At 29.8% G+C, this 20240-nt stretch overlaps 1 protein-coding gene and 1 long non-coding RNA gene across 2 annotated transcripts in view; one reads left to right on the top strand and one right to left on the bottom strand.

The window, feature by feature from the left end:
- The window catches only part of LOC126896621 (peptidyl-prolyl cis-trans isomerase-like 3), a 210369-nt gene that overhangs the window by 183693 nt on the left and 6436 nt on the right, over nucleotides 1–20240 (top strand). The window lies entirely within an intron of this gene.
- On the bottom strand, nucleotides 18494–20175 carry LOC126896624 (uncharacterized). The gene is made up of 3 exons (XR_007701889.1): nucleotides 19445–20175; nucleotides 19237–19377; nucleotides 18494–18547 (listed from the first exon to the last, which is right to left on the bottom strand). It is a non-coding gene; the product is annotated as an uncharacterized LOC126896624 (long non-coding RNA).

Genomic DNA, 20240 nt, shown 5'->3' with positions numbered 1-20240 from the left:
ATTTGTAATTAATCATTAATTAACTGTCCATAAAATAATAAATCTAATATAATTATCGTACTTGGCATAAAAAATTAAACTTCTAGAATCTTTTTTTAAACGAATATGCGTTTTCCAAAAAATAAAATGAAAATAAATAATTAAAAATCAACAAAATCAGTTATAACGTATTTTAAGACTTTTACATGTTTTTTACTGTATGTAGTGTTTTTGTGGGCTATTTATTGAGAAAACAACATTGAAGTTATTATTTTTGAATTTCTTGTAAAATTTCCTTTACTTGAGTTTTACTTTTATTATTCTAAGTTAAGAGAAAAAAAAGTTATGAGACATAGATCAGTTATTTCTATTAAATTTGACTCTTCGACTCAACTTAATAGGCCCAGGGGCACGGGTTAACCTTAACGGATCGGTCCCAAATTTTGCACAGCTCATTTTTTTGACCATTAAAAAAAAATTAAGGGGTAGCGTAAAAAAAAAAACACATTCGATTTTTGAGGGCCACCCTAGTACGCACATTATAACGCGCGTACGATGTACGCTCGTGTGGCCCCAGCCTAAGAATCAAATATTGCATTTAACCCATTTGTTGATATTAAACAACACACTGGATACAATTATTTTATTTAAGATAACAGTTTAAAATGTATTTTTCACTTATGTTAGTATAGTTCTAGGACAAAAGGGACACATTCCTTTCTCTGTTATATTGTTTTACTCAATGCAGCCTATTGTATACATGTTTAAAATTTAGTCTTAGTTTTGCCGTCTATCGAGTAAAGCGACCCGTTGCCGTACATCTCTTATATTATATGTTTTGATATTTTATATTATATACTATTATATTACGAATAATTTCTAAATATTTTAATTACATAACCTATTCTATTCAACAATTACTAAGATTTCTATTTAAGTGATCTATTACGATAAAAATACAAAAAAATATTGAGCTTCTCTGATAAATTTACTGTAAATAGTAATTATAAAATTTGATTCGTGACGATTAGGTGTTGACTGAATAATCACCACCGCCACCCTTTAGACAATATTACCTATGTACATAACTATATACAAGTTTTTTTATCTCTATGCTATATTATTTCAATGTTTGATAAATAAATAAGAAAGGTTTTTTAAGAAAGGGATATTCAATAGTCTCTATTACAAATTACACTGAATCAAATAATTCGCCTATTTCTGCAGCATTTATTAACACCCGTCAAAAGTTTGAAAACTGGGCCTCATTCAATTATATTATAAAAATTGATCACCTGTGGCTAATTCAATTTTAATTCTAAATAAGTAAATTATTTTGTAGAATAATAGTTAAATGCTAAATGTAAAAAAAAATATTATTTTATTAAAAAAAAAATTATTTATTCAGTTTTGTTACCATGATTTTGTTGTTTGAATTCTTTTTCTTGTCGTACATACTGTTATTGTGTAGGAAAATTTTTAAAAAGTTGTGAAATGAAAAGTGTAATTGTAATCGTAATAAGTACTAATATTGGAATGATTCTTGCGTGGTCGGCAGTAATGTTTCCTTCCCAACAAATGGACATTTTTACAAAACCTCAACAAGACAATTTAAAAGCGATAATGTATCTAGTAGCTATGTATTGGTCACAATGGTGTGGATGCTTATTACGTTACCTAGACTTGTTTAAAATTATGATGCTTGGTACATTAACTTCATTATTTGCTAGTGTTTTGATATACACTAATAATGAAAAAATTGTATGGATGTATTTTGCCAGAATACTTCAAGGTTTAGGATGTGCGTCAAATGCGGTCGCTTTACCAATTTTTATAATGAAAATTGCGGATAAATCTAATTCATCTAAAACAACAAGTAAGTTAAATAATTGTAACTTTTATGAGAGAAGAATATTCTTATGAAAACTTTTAATACTAAACAGTTATGTGCTCATGCATTTACCAAGTAAAAAGAAACATTTTTGAGGTGTTCACCTATCATACTTAAATATGAATACGAAGTGTTGAAGTCAGAGTTTCATAATGGGGAGGGATTTATATAAAAAATTCACATATTCATATTTGAAATTAAACCTTGATCAGTTCACTGTTCTTTTATTCTTCATAAGCTTTTGAAATGCGACTAGTATAATGATTGTTAGAGAATGTATATTTTTTAAGAAAAATTATTTGAATAAATATACTTGTAGACTAAAGTAAACTGGGGTAAAAGATGGACTTTTATGGGACAAAAGTCCAACATTGAAATAAATAATTAAATTTTGTAATTATGAACTAATCTTGAATAATTTTTATTAGTCAAGACAAGTAATAAAACTCTGCGAGTTTTATTTTATCGGTCACTAATACTATAACTAATATTATTTAATAAGTTGCATTTTTTAAATTACGATTTGGTATTAATAATTCACAGGTTCATTATTTTGCTTATCTCAAGCTTTTGTTACTTATGGAGCTCTCATAAATTATACTATAAGTATTCTGTTTCCACTTAATACTATTAACATAATTGCTGCAATTTGGGCTACCTTCGTTATGTGTATTGTAATTTCTTCTCGCAAACAATTTGCACATTTAAAATATACAGTAAATGAAAATATATAGTAATCATTTTTATTATTAATAGTAGCTGTTTTTTAGGAAGAAAATCAAATAAACGCAATTAAATATTTGTTTGAAAACAAACATAATATTTGCTTGTTTTTGCAAAATGTATTATTAATCTGCATGCATAATTTAACTGATGTTAATATTAGTATTAAATGTATTCAAGTTATTTCAAATGAGCTGAGCAATAAACCAATATTGTATGTGCATAGTGCATTGGTTGTTACTTCAGTTCAAGTAAAAAGAACGAAAAAAATTAATACTTAATAAAATATAATAAAAATTGATCACTTGTGGCTAATTAATTAAGTAAAATTAAAACTATATTAAAAATATTATTAATTTAAAAAACTAAAAAATATTAAAAATATTAAACTCAATATTATGGATATTTTTGCAGTTATAAATAAAGATTTTAATATGGGGGTTTTCATACAACATTTAAATTCTTTTTACCCATCGATTAAATTTACATATGAACAAGAAGTAGAGGGAAAATTGCCTTTTTTGGATTTATTAGTTAAAAGAACAGATGGGGAACTAAAATTTTGAAATTTATCGGAAAAACACACACACGTTCAGATACATTCCGAACACATCGAACCACACCTTGCAACACAAATTGTCAGCTTTTAATAGTATGGTTTACAGATTAATTAATATTCCGATGAATAAAATAGATTATGATAAAGAATTGGTGGTTATAAAAGAAATAGCTAAATTTAATGGGTATAACGAAAACATAATTTAAAAATTAGTCCGAACACAAAAGTGGAAAAAAGAAAGGAGGGCAGCTAGTACACTAACCAGCGAGGGGGAACAAAAAGTAATTAGATCACCAATTTTATATTATCTGGGCATCTCAAATGGAGTAACTAAAATATTTAAGAATTTTGGTATTACTTTGGTAACATCTAGGAGTAATAATTTAAGAGATTTATTAGGTAACCCTAATAATAAGGTAGATGAAGGGGGGAAATCAGGCATTTATAAAATACAATGTGAAAGTTGTAATAAATGTTACGTAGGACAAACAAAAAGAAATATAGGGGTCAGGTTTAAAGAGCACTTAAGAAATATTAAAAATCAAGAAGTTGAGAAATCTCCAGTGGCTGAACATTTATTGACACATAATCACTCCATTAAAACCATAAAACTAATTAAACACGTAAATAATTACAAAGAACTTAATATCAGAGAAGCAATAGAAATGTTTAAAAATAAAAACAATTTAATTAATTAGGATCTTGGCCCACTGAAAAATTCATTATTAAACTTGTGTAAACTGGCAAAATGTGATAATATTACTTAGTGATGACGTCACTAGGTGATAAGGTCACTAGGGGTATATAAGGGAGTTTTTTCTAGTCGGGGTGTCAGTATGTATTTAGCGTTGATAATGGTAACATTGTTTCCGAAATACGTATCCACGACTTTTCATTAATTTTTTGTGGCTTTGAGTTTAATATTTTTTAGTTTTTTAAATTAATAATATTTTTAATATAGTTTTAATTTTACTTACTTAATAAAATATACTTAACATTTTATATAGTTTTCATTTTCAATGCTGTCGGTGTATTGGATTTTTGTTTACAATAAGAGGAAACTTATGTTAATATCTAGCTGTGGAATGTTAGTAACTCTACTTATTCGTGTTGTATTAATCAAAGAATTGGATCTAGGTATAGAATTAGGATTATTCGTTACAAATAGTTTGATCATCTTATACGTTGTGTTCTATGCTCAAGGAATGGGTCCAGTAACTTGGGCGTTTGTTATTGAATCATTTTCAAAAAAAGTATGTTACTATTTATAGTTACAGTGGGTCAAAAAAGTCTCCGTACACCGATGTCAAATTTTTTAAACAACATAAAATAGCGACTCAAAAGTTGAATAACGCCATATTTGTAACACACATTTATTCATTAACATATAAATATTTGTTAAAAAAAAATTGAAGCATATATATTAATTAGTTTACTTTATACATATATAAAATATATGTATTATATATAATATAATGTATAATATATATTATATATACACAGTCTAGCCATAAATACTGTCCACAAGAGAAGTTGGCACTCTGAAGCATGGTAACACTGCGCGAGGGCGGTCGCTAGCAACAGTACGTTGCTTGGCAGTCTAGAGTGAATGTTGTTTCGTTCGGCGTTCAATTTGTAATCATGGAGTGGTGTGAGTATCATACGCGTATTACTGTGATCGGCCTACACAAGGCAGGTAAGAATGGTAAACAGATTTACACGCTGTTAAAACCGCTGAATATCAGCCAGAAATTCGTATATCGTACCATTCAACGTTTTAACGAGACGGGAGAGGTACATGACAGACCGAGAGCCGGTCGTCCCCGCACCGCGCGCACTACGAAGACAGTCGAAGCGGTACGAAGTCGCATTCGACGAAACCCACTGCGAAAGCAAAAAATACTCGCGCGAGACATGAATCTCGCGCCACGTACCGTTTCTCGCATATTACGCGACGATTTACACTTACGGGCGTACAAAAGATACACCGGCCACCTTTTAACAGCGTCATTGAAACAAATTCGATATGAAAGATCGAAGAATCTCCTTCGTTTGTTCCGCTCTGGTCGGTACAAACAGATTTTGTTTACCGATGAAAAAATGTTCAACGTTGAAGAAACCTACAATCGCCAAAATGATCGAGTATATGCCCGATCGTCGTATGAAGCGAAAAACAAGATTCCGAGGGTGCAGCGCGGTCATCACCCCACTTCCGTGATGGTTTGGTGGGGGGTGTCGTACGACGGTGCCACTGAAATCCATTTTTGCGAACAGGGGGTCAAAACTTCCGCAAAAGTGTATGTCGAGATGCTCGAAAACGTTGTGAAACCTCTAAATGACACCCTCTTCAAACATAAGCACTGGATATTTCAGCAGGACTCCGCACCGGGCCATAAAGCTAAGTTAACTCAGACGTGGCTCGAAAACAACGTGCCGGAATTCATTCGAGCCTCAGATTGGCCGTCCGGCAGTCCGGATTTGAATCCACTAGACTATCGTATGTGGCAGATCTTGGAAGAGCGAGCCTGTGCGAAGCCCCACCGGACTTTGGAGGCTCTCAAATGCTCTATTACGAAGGCAGCAGCTGAAATTCCGTTGGAGACCATTCGTCAATGTATTGATGACTTCCCTAAACGCTTAGCACTCTGTATCCAGGCCAAAGGAGGCCATTTTGAATAAAGTTTATATGAATCGAAAGGTGTGGTTGTCCTTATTTCAAATTTTTTGACCCCATGCTTCTACCTCCTTCCGTTGTCGAAATATTTTCATTTAACTGATGGACAGTATTTATGGCTAGACTGTGTATATATATAAACAATTTTAGAAAAATAATAGCAAAAAAGTCTCCGTACAAATTAACATTAATATTTATAACTTAATTAATTATAATAATAATCATATTAAACTTGCTTTCATCGCTAAATAATACAGATTTCCAAAAATCATTTCCCTTGTTTATGTGTGCCTTCGCAAAATCTAAATTTTTTTTTTTTGTTTAATTTACTGATAAAAGGTTTTTTCCTAGCTACACAACCTTGTATCCTGCGTTTCTAATGACATTATGAATTGTCTGAGGCACAACTTTTACATTATAGTCATTATCAATCATACCAGCAAGTTTTGGTGCACTTGTTTTTAGTTCCGTCTCAACTGTTCTTAGAATAGCCCTCCTGTGATGTAATTTTAACTTTTGGGGACGACCACTACGTTTTCGATTTTCGAAAGAACCAGTTTCATTATATCGGTTTATTATAAATTGTACAGTCGAATGTGATTTATTTATTGTTTGTGCAATATTTCTAAGAGAATTACCATCTTCTCTTAGTTTAATTACTAATAATGTTTATATTTATAAATGTATTAAGTAAACAAATTAATATATATGCTTCATCTTTCTAAAAACCGATATTAATACGTTTCTGAGTAAATGTGTGTTATAAATATGAAGTTATTTAACTTTTGAGTCGCTATTTTATGTTGTTGAAAAAATTTGACATCGGTGTACGGAGACTTTTTTGACCCACTGTATATAGTAGACTATCAAAGCATTGTTAATTTTTGTTTATCTACTTATTATTAACATTGGTATGATTAAAATATTAATTTTACTATTTTTATTTGATTCAATGTTCATATAATATATATATATATATATGTACTTTTTTTTTCAGTACAATACAATGGCTACCGGATTGATCATGAGTCTACATTTTTTCTGTTTAATGATAATTGATTTTTTAATTTATGACGACGATCTAATATTTAATAATAATTCAATTATTGTTATTGCTTTAATAATTTGCAATTTAGTCACAATATTGCTCATTCAATTTCAAAAATCTAAAAACTGATAATTTAAGTAAGATATTACAAATAACAAATACAAATCTATTATAAGGACAGGCATTAAACGTTCAATAGTACTTTTTAAAAGAGATATAGCACATCGTACTGTATCTGGATTTAATAAAATTTTACTCCCCTTAAGGAAGTCCAACATGGACATTTATTTTATTTTAGATGGTTATTTGTGTGTGATATGTGTAATTTAATATATAGGAAAAATATCAGCGAGGTATAATATCTAATGAAGGATATAGTAGAAAGTTTAAAAAATCATCCGACATGTCTATTAAAAATCAGTTATGAAAAATTGTGTCATCGTTTTCTGTAAGTCAAAAATATCTGCTCAGGAAACTGTCTGAACATGTTTAGGAATTAAGCATTTAAGTCCATTAAAAAAAATTGCATGATTTAACCCGTTGTCTTCCGAAGTCAAATGAAACTTGAATCTACTGACATATTTTGTAATGGTCTAATAGAATATTAATTTTATAGACCAAATTATTATGTGAAATTAACACTTTCTGAATTTGTTGCTGACATTGAAATTAAAAATAAACAAAAATTATTTAATGATGATGTTTTTCAAGAATGTAATTATCTTATTGGAATACCTAATAAGTTAATGCACAAGTATAAGTTTGTAAAATGATTCCATTTATAAGATTTAGTATTGATATAAAACCTGCTGGCTTTTGTAGAGAAATGATTATGCTGTTTATGCCATGGCAAAATAAACATAATGCTATAGAAATATAATCTATCAAGAAGTTTATTTATTTATAACATTTTATACAGGCAAAGCCCAAAAATATATAAAACAGTCATTGTTTCTTTATTTTATTTTATAATAAACTCTTTTTATTATTTATGAATTAAATACAAAACGTGAATTTTACTAAAATGCATGATTTTTGTTTATTAATTTTCATACGTTATCTTGCTGCAATGTTAGGTTAGATAATAACAGCAGTACTGCCACATCTTCTCCTTTTTAATTTATCATTAATAAAATTTTTAACATTTTAAATATTTAAATAATGAAAATTTACACATTATTAAATATAAAATAAAGTTAACAAATTTCATAATTCTTATTTTAGACAATAGCAATTAACATTTTTCTTAAGTATACAATACAATAGAATTAAAAGTTTTATTTTAATACGATAATAATTATTAATTTTACACACTCAACATAAATAGCATTAGGATTAATATCCAAGTCTAATATGCCGCTTGACCTCTCTTCCATACCTTGTCACTATAGGCCCTTTAGTTTCTTTAAATTTTTCATTTTTATTTTCTTTTACCTCCCTCATATAGTAATGATTTTCTTTGCCTAATATGAGTTATATTTCTCCTTAATACTCTACCATTTTTAACTTAAATAAGATCTTGGACTATTTAATTTACTCACTACTTCACATTTTTCACAATTTTTATTTTTATACAAATACTTTGTCTCCTAATTTAAAAATTAAAGCACTTTTGTCATAGTATTTTTTTGTTTCTGTTGATTTAAACGTATTTTCTCATAAGCATTTCTATTTAATTTGGGTTTTTGATTTTCAATAGTGGTAGGTAATTTAGTGCGTAGGTTATGGTTTTGTAATAACTGTGCAGGTGAATAAATTATATTTTAAAGGCATATTATCCGTTATAACCTCTAACGATATACCAAATTTAGAAAACAATGGTTTTATTTTGGAAATTATAGCTGCAGTGTGTTTTAGTTATATTTTTTTAATTTCAACGCGAATAGTAATCCACCACTATTAAATAAGATGTTCCATTATAATCAGCTATATCTATTCCAATTTTTAGAAAAGGACTTTGTTGTTGTTAAAAGACTATGTTTAATTTGAAACCTTTTAAATTTGTGACAGATCAAACAATTGTCTGTTAAATTAATTATATCAGAATTAATTCCAGTCCAATAAAAAATATATTTAGCCATAAATTTTTATTTGTCTGAACCGAGTGAGTTTCGTGTATTAATTTATGAACTTATTTTCTTTTAGGTATTATTTTTGTTAAGGCTCAAACGCAGTGGCGGTTCTAGCTTATGGGCAGGGTGGGCAGCTGCCCATACCAAAATTTCTGGTGCCCATTATTTTAAAAATGTTATTTTTATACAAAAATAAGATGTTTCATCATTTGATAAATTATAATGATAATTTACAATTATATTATTATCATTACATTGATGACGAACTTACTAATATACGCAATTAAAGGTAAAATAGGTATTATATCTTTAATCGAGCCAATATATTATTATCTATGTGATAATGTCGCTGCTAGAGTTTGCAGCTGTTTTAGCGTTGATAGTACTATCTTAGTTCATAAGTGGCGGGAGCGAACGACACCAGACGTTCGGAACGGTAGCTATATTCATAATAGCCGGTATATTGTGATAACAAATTATTACATATTATATAGATATAATATGACTATTGTATTGTTTTTTTCTCAATGTGAATTTTCGTTGTTTCTATTAATTTAATATAATGAAGAGATTTTTAACTCATTTTTCCAAACATAAGTCCGAAAAAACAACTGAAGAAGACACACCAAAATCTCCATCAGTACATACAAATGACTCTACAGCTAGTGACAACACCAGTGTAAATAGTAGTATTGCTCTTAACCCAGAACCAACCAAACAATTGGTAAAATCTTTAAAAGGATTAGACTTAAGTTTAAACTATGACCAACCTCCTGTACAACCAAATATTGTTTTTCCTTACAAATCTATGGGTAAAAGTAAACGGTCCTTTAATAGTACTTGGTATAAACAGTATCCATGGATTGAGTACTCAATACAATTTGATCAAATTTTTTGTTATTATTGTAGACATTCTTTACCACCAAGTCAACATTGTAATCCTAATGCTGGTAATCTAACAATTCATGGTTATTCAGACTGGAAACATATAGGCAGTATGGCTAAAGTACATGATAAATGTGACACACACAAATTAGCATTGGCTAAACATAAAGGGTGGTGTAATTCTAAAATACAAGGCAGTGTTACAACTATGATTGACTCACAAATAAGAGTTGAAGTTGCAAGAAATAGGACAATGTTAAAAACTTTAATAAGGTGTGCCATATATTGTGCTAGGCAAGATATTGGTTTGCGAGGACATTCTGAAACAACTGAAATCTCTGAAATTGTGAATAATGATATTGCAACAGAAAACAAAGGAAATTTTTTAGAGCTTGTAAAGTTATTATGTATTGAAAGTCAAACATTTTGTTCAGCTTATGAAGCGTTACCAAAGAATGCAAAATACACTAGTAAAATAATTCAAAATGATATGATAAGTGCAGCTTCCACAGTGATTGCTCAGTCTATTTTAAAAGAAGTACAAGAAGGTAGTAAAATATTCAGTTTAATTGTTGACGAAGCCAGAGACGATGCAAAATTAGAGCAAATGAGTATTTGTATTCGGTATGTACATAATTCAGTGATAAAAGAAAGGTTTTTAGGATTTGTTGAACTCAAAGAATTAAATGCTAATGCTCTAAGTTGTAATATTAAATTATTTTTGAATAATTTTGGACTAGATTTGAGTAACTGTGTAAGTCAGTCTTATGATGGAGCATCAGTTATGTCTGGTCAGTTCAACGGAGTTCAAAAAAAAATTAAAGATATGTCAGGAAATTTGTGTCCATATATACATTGCCATGCACATAAATTGAATTTAGTTTTAGTTGACGTTTCAAGAAAGGTAGAAGAAGTACATGATACTATAGGTCTCTTGGAAGCAGTATATGCATTTCAGTCATCATCAACAATAAGGTATCAAGTATTTTTTGATAAAACTGGGTCGAAAGTCCCTATGCACTGTGACACACGTTGGGTATCAAAATTTAAAAGTATTCGTTACTTTAAAAACAACTTTACATTAGTATTAACAGCATTAAAAGAGTGTACTGAAAGTTCAAAATCTAAGGAAGCTGCTGAAGCTAAAGGTTTACTAATTCAAATGAATTCTTTAAAAACTATTGTATTACTTTTTTGTTTGGATTATATTTTGTCTTTAGTAAATATTCTATCATTAAACTTACAGACAACAACACTTGACTATAGCCGTTGTGCAAAATTGATCAAATCCACTATGGAACAATTGATCAATTTAAGGTCAGAAAAAATATTCATCAATATTTACAATGAAGCTGTAAGTGCATTTCAGACTTCGAATATTGGACCTAACGATACACTACGTCCAACAAGAGAACAGAGAATTTCATCAACACTGGATAACTATTTAACTTATTCAACACTTGGTGCTAGTACTAGTAGAAAAGAAAAACAAAACATGTCCTCTAAAGATACAGAAAATGAATTTAAAAGACTCTTTTTCCAGATTTTAGATAACATGAATAATGAAATGATTTATAGATTTACCCAAAACAATGAAATATTGAATTATATCCATGCAAGTGACCCCAAATCAAATGAATTTCTAAATTCAGATTTGTTAGTTAAATTAGGTAATATGTATCAACCATATACAACTAATGATTTTATAGAAGTATTGAAGAACCAGTGTCTGATTGGAAAATCTTTATTTTTGGATAATTTAACATTATCTGACCTACATCAACAAATAAGCAACTATGGTGAGACTTTTAACCATGTAAAAAAAATAATTGAATTGGTCATGGTCATTCCTGTGTCTTCAGCTAATGCAGAACGCAGTTTTAGCACCATGCGCCGTATTAAGACATATTTAAGATCAACTATGAAGAGTTCACGATTAAGTAGTCTTACACTTTTATCAATTGATTTTGAAAACTCAGACAAATTATTAAAAGATCCAACTGCTGTCCTTGAAGTGTTTGCAAGCATGAAAAACAGAAGAATACAATTTCAAATTTAGCTTACTATTATTTTTAAAATTAGTTTGAACAGTCTGAACGTTTTTAACAGTTAAATTTAAATTTATTTAAATAGACATAATTATACATAATTAGTTCAAAACTATGGATTACTCTATTTTTTAATATTTAAAACCTTTATTACCTATCTATTATAATTAATATGAATATTTTAAGCTATACACTATAATAATAATAATACTATAATTTTATTAAAAAAATGTTGTGGGGAAGGGGGGAAAAATGAGGAATATTATTTGCAGTTAAAACCTATAATTTTAAATCTACTGTTGCCCATACCAAAATTTAGTCCTAGAACCGCGCCTGCTCAAACGAGTTATGTACTGTGCTCTATGCGCGATGCCGGCACCTAATGGCTAGGCCAAATCACATGGCCGGACTACTTTCGTTTCCTCCATCTTCTTCCTCTCCTTCTGTAAATATTAGGTTAAGATAAAATTTTGTAAAAAAGAGTTAGTGTATGTTTAATACTGAGTTCGGTGTATATGTGTATTTTTGTTGAGTAATTTGAGCAGATATTTATTATAAATTTAAATTATTTTTATTTCGTTTTGAGCACATATATATATTGTTTATTTTTTTTTGTTATTGTATATTTGTTATAAATTGAGTTAAATTTGTTGTTTATATAATTTTAAGCGAGTTTTAGGTGTTGTTGCAGCTGGCCAGTGCACACATATATCAACGTTTCTGTGAGTTTCTTTTAACAATATTTATTTTGAGTAGTTTTTCTAACAATAAGGCTAAGGAGATACATACAAGTCAGCAGAGTTCTGATACCAGAGTTTAATTATATATTATTTATTAGTAATTGAGTATGCGTGAGCAACTAGTCATTCAGAGAGAGTAATCTATACAAATATTATTGTAGTCAATTTTTTAACACTCACAGTTACCGAATTATTAGAGAAATTATTATAAACACTTATTGATTTATTTCATTAATTCTATTATTTATATATCAAAAGACTTTATTTTATATAGTATATAGTTTATATATATATATATATATATATAATTATATATATTTGATGAGTTTTAAAACTATCTAGTCATTGTTTTTTATTCATAGTTTAAGTTACCTCTGTTACCTGTCACACACACCCTCTTGTTTCCTGTAGACAACCTCTCCGGCTTCAAGTAAGGTCGTGTGTGTGAGCAGACGATCCTAGTCAACTATACAGTCCACTTATTCCCAAAAAAGAGTTTACAGGTGCCGGGGTAAGCGGCATAATATTTGTAGCCCCCGCCCTAACATTTGGTCCATCGATCCGGGATAGTTCATTTAATTATTATGGAACATGTAACTTATCTGTGATAAATGTGATTTTAGTGTTTTTAAAATAATTATATAGTGATAACATTTATAGAGCGTTATTTTAGATTAGTGTTTTTCATATCATAATTTATATAGTTAATTGAATTTGATTTAATTTAATCTAGTCAATATTACCAAAATTTGAGTTATTATTTATAGTGTGTTTATATATTTGTACGTATTATTATTATTCATTGAGTTTATCTATTATTTTCGAGAATTTTATTTAATTTAATCTAGTGCGATTTTTCTTTGATCATTAATTCCTTTTATTTGATTACTAGTTAGTCTTAGTAAATAATAAGATGAATGTTACAGAAATGGAAGTGTCCAACGATGTCATCCTGGTGACGCTAATTAGGCGTAGAGGTACAATAAAGTCTTCTCTAACTCGACAAATAACCTTCCTTGATAAATTTGTTAATTCAACAAGTTCAATAGCAGAAGCGGCATCTAGGCTTAATGTTTTACCGTCTATATTAAGTCAATTTGAAGACACACAGTCACGAATAGAGGAGTTAGACTACGAAAATGATGAAGAGCATCAAAAAACTAGGGAAGATTTTGAATTGAAGTACCCACAACGTAGTAGGTAGACTTAGCCACATAATGAATCCACCAACGCCTTCAACCAACAGAATGAGTAGTAGTACAGATAATCAAAGCACAATACAACAAATAGAACAATTAATTGCAAAGAGTTTATGTAACCCGCCACGTCAACGCTCCTTTTTACCTCCGTTACCATTAGAAACTTTTGATGGAGACTATGCTCAATGGCCACGATTTTATAGCGCCTTCACGAATAGAGTAGGAAATGATATTGGTCTATCAAATGCTGAGAAATTCCATTATTTAAGATCGTGCCTAAAGGGAGCACCTGTGAATTTAGTAGAGTCTCTTGAAATCAATGAAACGACATACGAAGCAGCAATAAAAATACTTAAAGAAAGATATGAGAAGAAAAGATTAATTACGTAGTCGCACATCAGATCACTGATAGAGCTACGTCGACTTAGTGGATCAACATCAAAGGACCTGCGTGAATACTTAGCCGGGATAACCAAACACATTGAAGCTTTAAGATCATTGAAAAGACCAGTTGATCAATGGGATGATTGGTTAATAGGTATATCTAGAAGTAAACTAGACTTTAAAACTCTTGAACAATGGGACCTGTTTACTGGAAATAAAGAAGATGTAACTTTCACAGAATTAAAATCCTTTCTGAAGTCAAGAGCCAGTTCACTTGAATCATATGAAGGTCAGAACAGCAGTGTCGCCAATAGACAATTTAGAATGAAAATTCATGAGAGGAAGGCAACGGTGTTGAATTTTAGGGGACTTCGAGAGACTTGCTGTTTGTGCTCACAATCGCATGCATTGTATTTTTGTCCAAAGTTCAAATCTATGCAGCTGATTTATCGATATAATACGGTAAAACAAATGAGATTGTGTTTCAACTGTCTTTCAGCTGGCGACAGTTCAAGAGACTGTAAGTCGACGAGCTGCCGTCATTGTAAGTATCGTCATAATTCATTGCTTCATGGTTTGCCATTTGAAAAGAAGTCAGCAAGGCCAATTTCATCAAGTGATGGAAATGCGGTATCGGCAGCAAATAATATACCGCAATCAGTCATTACCAACACACCAACTGCTTCTACCTCTAGCTCAAGCATGATTGAACATACTAGTAGCGCGGTTGTTCATAACACCTGTGTGTCAAAGGAAATCCTATTGTCTACTGTTTGTATATTATTACAAGGTAGCTGTGGTAAGTGGTTTCCATGCAGAGCAGTACTGGACAATGGTTCGCAAGTAAATATTTTATCGCAGAAAATGGTGCAGCGCTTGAATATTGAGAGAATACCAAGCAAGCTACTTATAAGTGGAGTAAATAGAGTAAGTACAAGCTCAGCTGAATGCTCATCCGTGAGAGTGACTTCACGTTGCTTTAAGCAGTCAACGTGTGTGGATTGTTATATCTTACCGCAAGTGACAGTTAAATTACCAAATCAAACATTTGATATTTCAAGTTGGGAATGGCCACCAGGGGTACGCTGTCAATTAGCTGATCCTGACTTCAATATCAGATCTAATATTGATTTGCTACTAGGAGCTGAAGTTTTTTGGGAGATATTAAAGGAAAGAAAATTAGCCTTGCCGAATACTGCATTATGGTTGTATGAAACAGACTTTGGTTGAGTACTATCTGGGCTTCTTCAACCCACCCAATGTAATTTAACCACCAATACAGTTAAAACATGCCCACTGAATCTCAAAGGATGGATGCTAACAGAAAATAAAGGAACGAGACGGCAAACAAACTACGCATGTGAAAAGAAGTTCAAAGATACATATAAGAGAGAAGCTGATGGAAGATTTTGTGTAAGATTGCCATTTATTGAGGATCCAGATCAATTAGGTTCGTCATTTTAGATGGCATTTCGTAGGTTCTTAAACCTGGAGAAAAAACTTGATAATGCACTATATTTAAGAGAAGAGTATACAAGTTTTATGAAAGAATATGTAGAACTTAAGCACATGAGTAAGATTGAGGATCCCACAGCAAATATTACTATCTACCACACCATGCAGTCAAGGAGGCAAGCAGTACAACCAAGGTACGTGCGGTATTTGATGCTTCAGCAAAAACAACTAGTGGTAAGTCATTGAACGATATTTTGGTGCAAGGCCCAGCAATCCAGAGTGATCTGTTTGACATTGTGTTGAGATTTAGAGTACACTTAATAGTAGTTACGGCAGATTTAGAAAAGATGTCTCGGCATGTTTTAGTAGATGCTGAAGATCGTGTTTTCCAGAGAATAATGTGGCGTGATTCGCCTGATAAAGAACTAGAACACTTTCAACTTAACACCGTTACGTATGGCACAGGTCCAGTCGCATTCCTTTCAGCGCGTTTTACAAGAAATCAGCGAGTTGGTAGCTAAAGAGATGCCAATAGCAAGTAAATCAATAAGGAAAGATTTCTATATGGATGACTATCTAAGTGGAACGGATAGCATTGTTGAAGCGAAATCTTTATACAACGATGTCTCGAAATTATTGGAAGAAGGCGGTATGTGCTTACGCAAATGGTGTTCGAACGCGAAGGAATTACGTGATTATTTTTCTTCTGCGTCAACACAAGATCATTACTCATTAGACCTTGGCGATAATATGACCGTCAGCTCTTTAGGACTTAACTGGTGTCCTGTAACAGATGAATTAAAGTTTATGAATGAATTAAAAATAAATAATAGCGCCAAAACGAAAAGAGATTTGTTGTCTACGCTCAATAGTGTGTTTGATCCTCTTGGTTTTCTTGGCCCGGTTTTAGTCAGAGGAAAAATATTTCTGCAAGAGCTTTGGCAGCTTAACTTAGGTTGGAACGATGTGTTACCCGAAACGTTACAGACAAGATGGATTACTTTCGTACAAGAGCTAGAAGATTTATTCAAATTGCGTATACCACGCCCCGTCAAAATTACGTCCAATGGAGTAATAGAATTACACGGATTTAGTGATGCATCACAAGTTGCTTATGGAGCGTGTGTGTATATTATAGGCAACAGAATGAAAACCAAACATGGAACGTGCGTATATTGTGTGCTAAATCTAGAGTAGCCCCGTTAAAAAGTATTAGCATACCTCGCCTAGAATTGACTGGGGCTCACCTATTGGCTGAACTAGCTCAACGTGTAGCAGCGTGTTTGAGTATTACCGAAAAGTACATTTTCTGTTGGTGTGATTCTACAGTGACATTAGCCTGGATTAAGGGCGTACCAGCTCAATGGAAAACCTATGTAGGTAATCGAGTGACACAAATAAATGAAGCTGTCAGCGCTGAACATTGGTATTATGTTCCACCCGTCCACAATCCAGCCGATCCATTGTCTAAGGGAATTAGCGCAATTGAACTCACTAGACTACAAATATGGTGGAACGGACCTCGTTTTCTCGGAGAAGAAAGGTGTTTATGGCCTAGTACACCACTGAGATCAGAAAACGATGATCTTGTATTGACTGAACAACGACCTATCAAATTTTCTTTAATGCAAGCCACCACACCTGACAGACTATTAAATCAATTCTCCAGTTGGAATAAATTACTACGGGTCACGGCAATATGGTTGCGATTTATTAGTTGGATAAGAAACAAATGTAATCTTCATTTTCTTGTTGTATAGAAATATTTTTTAGATTAAGTAAAAAATGATGTAATTAGAGTTCCCAAATATTTTGTTGCAATACTCCTACGCTCTAGTCAAATTAAGTAAACACAAGGCAGTTATAAGTTAACAGTGGACAATAGTTTATGATTAAAATACTCAAAAATTCTGTATCCTCTTGGATAGCTATTTAATAATTTTAGAAATTAAATTAAAACAACTTAAGTCAATGTTATAAATTTGTTATCAATGTTAGAAAAAAATTGTCACTTTTAAAATAAACTATTCAAGGAATTTAAATGGTTAATTAGGATAATTTTTGTTTTAAGAATACAACATATTAATTACTTTAATTTATTTTTATAATAGTTGTAATCGTATATTTTAAAACGAACTTTATTAGGCTTTCCAGTAGTATTTTGAATATTTTAGATATAAAATAATACTATATTTCAAGATAGAAGTGTGATATCCGTAAATTAATTTATTAAGTAAAAATTATTTTAATATCGATAAAAAGTTGAGTTGACGAGTGAAGGAATTGTGTGGAATGTTAAAATTGGTAATGTTTCAGAGAAGTTTTTACATTATAGTCATTATCAATCATACCAGCAAGTTTTGGTGCACTTGTTTTTAGTTCCGTCTCAACTGTTCTTAGAATAGCCCTCCTGTGATGTAATTTTAACTTTTGGGGACGACCACTACGTTTTCGATTTTCGAAAGAACCAGTTTCATTATATCGGTTTATTATAAATTGTACAGTCGAATGTGATTTATTTATTGTTTGTGCAATATTTCTAAGAGAATTACCATCTTCTCTTAGTTTAATTACTAATAATGTTTATATTTATAAATGTATTAAGTAAACAAATTAATATATATGCTTCATCTTTCTAAAAACCGATATTAATACGTTTCTGAGTAAATGTGTGTTATAAATATGAAGTTATTTATTAATAGTTAAAATTGGTAATGTTTCAGAGAAGTTTTTATTTTTTCGTTTACTTTCAATAGCACCTATGCTCCAAAACTGGCGTACACAATTTTGTCAATGTTTCACTAATTTTTCTTTTGCATGGAATTATTTTGACTTGTTAGTNTTTCTGTTGCATGGAATTATTTTGACTTGTTAGTATAAAATATACTTTCTATAAGATAAAAATAGTAATATTAAAACTCATTTTTAATTTTTTATGTTCAAAAGCATGTATAATCTTGTTTTTTTTTATTAATATATATTATTAATAGTGTTAAATTCAAATTTAAAAAATAGCTATCAGTAAATAAAATAATAATGAGGTAACATGTATTAAAAACTTTTATATACATACATTTTTAAATTTTGAACTAATTTGTTAAATTTAAAAATATTATAATCTGTTTTTATTTAAAATACATTGGTTATTAAAAGGGTAGGTAAATCAAATATCAAATAGTTTTCTTAATTGAAAAAGAGCTTTAATTATTAAATTTATTGATGGGTATTTGAAAAATGTATTTATTTGCATTTATCATTATTATTAATTGATTATGATAATTTTTAAAAAAAAATGTAAATTAATTTAATAGTTTTAAACCTATATCCTACTTCTTGTTCTTTGGGAAATATTTCAATGATAATTGAAGAAATTTTCCGAAATTAAAAATCAATTCCTCTAAAACAAATATTTAATATAACATAAGTTTAATAAATAGAAATATTAAATTAGTATAAAATTAAAGATCTATGATTATTTTATATAAGAACTATAAGTTTTCATGTATATTAACTATTTTAACTTACACCCATACATATTTAATTTATAATAAATATTTAAAATAACATAGTGTATATTACCGAGCTTTGTCTTTAAATAAATAATTTATTAAGTCTCGTAAGTGTATTTTGAGCATCATTAGATAAATGTTCATGGTTTACTTTTGCATCAGTCAAAATAAAACGACCATCATTAGTTGAATACATCAAGCTCATAATAGACTAAAAGTAATACATATTATTTTATAATTTGTCATACTTAAAGAATAAAATTTTATTAGTATATTACTTGCAAAGTCCATTCTATTGGTTTATATGTTCCATACTTGAAATTTGATTTAGTTAGAGATGAATATGAAGAAAATTTATTAGAATTAGTTTACACATTTACACTATCATCACTTTTATTACTATTTAAAACACTTCCTACATTGATAATTCCATCCAAATTTTTATACTCTGACATATATATTATATATTTATATATATGTGACAAATATAATTATTTAAAAATCACCTATTTTTATTTAGAATAAAAGTGTAACAGCCAAAAAAACTAAAAGTAATAGTTGAATACTATAATTTAAAAAATGTACAAGTTACAGATATATAAGAATCTTAATAAAGTTAGTATTGATTTCCATGACTAAAGTAGAACTGCTGTATTACCACATTTTAAAAATTATAATACTTAAACTTATATGATTACACCCCAAATTAACAAAGCAAACAAAATAGGAAATCATGATTTTAAGTTTAAATTAATTTACAAATTCTAGGTTAGAGAACATGTAATATTATGTTTACAGTGATGTTTTGTCAGGTGAATATTTATTATCAGTGATTATCGCTTATTCACCATTCTAAAAATAACCTTTTGTAATATTTTAAATGGAATATCAACAAGCGTTTTGATATAACAATAATTGTATTAGAACTAAATATTTCTAATGCTTAACTAATATTCATTAAATGTTCAACATAACTTATAACAATGGCAAAGTTAACATGATTTAATTATTTTAATTATTTTAACTCCTCAATTACTAAAAGTTATTTTATAATAACACTCAGTCTGATAAAAT

The sequence above is a fragment of the Daktulosphaira vitifoliae genome, unplaced genomic scaffold, assembly GCF_025091365.1.
Source record: "Daktulosphaira vitifoliae isolate Bord-2020 unplaced genomic scaffold, ASM2509136v1 Scaffold_1, whole genome shotgun sequence".
NCBI lineage: Eukaryota > Metazoa > Arthropoda > Insecta > Hemiptera > Phylloxeridae > Daktulosphaira > Daktulosphaira vitifoliae.
Note: the sequence above shows the minus strand (reverse complement) of the source record. Positions and strands in the feature narration are given on the sequence as shown.